An 891-nucleotide genomic window follows, 5' to 3' on the forward strand; every position below is an offset into this window, starting at 1 on the left:
ATATAGTTATATATCTGGTTTTATAGATTTTCTATTTCTCACAAATGAAACATCATTGAATACAATGTAAAAATTCAATAATACGTAAGAATACTAATTAACAAACAAATTTTAGAATGCTAATTTGTTAATTAGTATTCTATCTTTATCTATTTGTTAATTAGTATACAATACGTAATTTATTAATTAGTGTTCTTACGTATACGTGTTATTGTATTTTTTGCATTTATGATTATTAATAGAATAAAAAGACCAATAAAGAGAAAAGAGAGCACTCAAATATTCATAAAAAAAAGTTCAGGGATTAAGGAATCAGTCCTTTCAAAACTTTATTCTCTATATAATTTTCAATAAATATTATTATTATCCATCAATGTTTAAACAGCTGACTATGGTACGGTTTGCTATTTTATGTAGGTTATTTTCTTTCACACTTTCATAGGGGATGTAGCTCAGTGGTAGAGCGTTCGCTTTGCATGTGAAAGGCCCCGGGTTCGATCCCCGGCATCTCCATTTTTTAAATACACATTTTTATTTTTTTATATGTTTTCTACTTTTCTTTCTAGAAAATATTTAGATTTTTAGTTTCAGAAAGGTTTTTAAAATTATTCTCGTTTAAAAACCTTCATTACTTAATAATGAATATGTTGTTATTAAATATTGTATTAACAATACAATTTCAGGGTCTTATTTTTAATTGGACCAAATCAATGTAAGTCAAAATTTCTGAAAGTCTTCCTGGTCAAAAACAGGATCTATTAAGTTATCTGTGCCACCCCTAAGAGAATATACATGGCAGAAGATGCCGACTTGACATGTTTACGGGCCAATTATTTGTATGGATTCCGATGCAATAATGATTTCTTGTCGGTCCGTCCGTTCGCTTCATAC

At 28.4% G+C, this 891-nt stretch overlaps 1 non-coding gene across 1 annotated transcript; it reads left to right on the forward strand.

Annotated features, from left to right (window-relative positions):
- Window positions 1-441: 441 nt before the first annotated feature.
- Window positions 442-513, forward strand: Trnaa-ugc. Its single transcript has one exon. It is a non-coding gene; the product is annotated as a tRNA-Ala (tRNA).
- Window positions 514-891: the final 378 nt, after the last annotated feature.

This window comes from Pieris napi, chromosome 8, assembly GCF_905475465.1.
Source record: "Pieris napi chromosome 8, ilPieNapi1.2, whole genome shotgun sequence".
In the NCBI taxonomy this organism is placed as follows: Eukaryota; Metazoa; Arthropoda; class Insecta; order Lepidoptera; family Pieridae; genus Pieris; species Pieris napi.